We start from the raw sequence: 849 nt of genomic DNA, 5'->3' as shown, positions 1-849 counted from the left end.
CTGCTGATCTCGCACTCTATTCAACACGCACAGGAAACGTATATGTCAAGTAAGACTGACTTTAAGTCTCACATTCTATTCGACACGCTCAGAAAACACACATGTTAAGTAAGACTGACTTAGGTCTTGCACACCATTTGGCAGGCACAGAAAACGCACATATCAAGTAAGTCTATTTCAAGTCTCACACTATTCGGCAAGCTCAGAAATATGTCAAATAAGATTGACTTCAAGTCTCGCACGCTATTTAAAGCACTCTGAGATGAACGCATATGTCAAGTACGATTGCCTCATAATTTACACTCTATTCAGCACGCACAGAAAACACTCATGTCAAGCAAAGTTGATTTCAAGTCCCGCACTCTATTCGGTACGCTCAGAAAAAGCATATGTCGGTGAGGCGTGAGTAGTCCAGTGGTCAGTGTGCTGGACTCTGGGTCCGATAGCCCGGGTTCAAGTCTTGGCTGGGCATGACGTTGTGTCCTTAAGTAAGACGCTTCACTCACATTGCTTCGTCTTCTCGGATAGGACGTAAAACCGTAGGCCTCGTCTCCTGCAGGGTTGGGGTAGGAGACGTTAATTTCCCACGCACGAGATTACTGTGTGGTGGATGTCCTCCCCTGGGGTGGGATGGGTGGAAGAGACACATGGCATATTTGCATTTAAACGAGCTATTCGCTCATATGCGATATGTGGTTAAATAAAGTTACTTACCTACTTACTTACTTATATGTCATCTATCATTGATCAAGTTCCGCACTCTATTCGGCACGCATGAGAAATACATATGTCAAGCAAGATTGTGTTCAAGTCTTGCACTCTATTCAGCACGTTCGGAAAATGCCTATG

This window comes from Pocillopora verrucosa, chromosome 10, assembly GCF_036669915.1.
Source record: "Pocillopora verrucosa isolate sample1 chromosome 10, ASM3666991v2, whole genome shotgun sequence".
Lineage (NCBI taxonomy): Eukaryota > Metazoa > Cnidaria > Anthozoa > Scleractinia > Pocilloporidae > Pocillopora > Pocillopora verrucosa.
Note: the sequence above shows the minus strand (reverse complement) of the source record.